The following is a 360-nucleotide window of genomic DNA, read 5'->3' on the forward strand; positions in this document are numbered from 1 at the left end:
TCTCTATCCCTCTCCCTTCCTCTCTGTAAAAAATCAATAAAATGTATTTAAAATAAAATAGGGAACTTTCCTTTTGTAAATAATGCTAGGTTAATATACAAAACACAGGCATAGGTTGTCCATTGTTCTTTTTTTGTTTGAGTAGTCCTTTCTAATTTTACTTTATCTCACGTAAACTATGCTATTTGCATTTCTGGAGCTTCAAATTTGCTTATCCTATCACACAGTAGTTATGAATATGTGCTCTTTCTAACAATCTACACTAATAAAAGAGAAACATAGTAATTGGCGTACGACCGCTACCCTTTTCATTGGCTAATCAGTGAGTATATGCAAATTAACTGTCAGCCAAGATGGCGG

This window comes from Myotis brandtii, unplaced genomic scaffold (assembly GCF_000412655.1).
Source record: "Myotis brandtii unplaced genomic scaffold, ASM41265v1 scaffold738, whole genome shotgun sequence".
Lineage (NCBI taxonomy): Eukaryota > Metazoa > Chordata > Mammalia > Chiroptera > Vespertilionidae > Myotis > Myotis brandtii.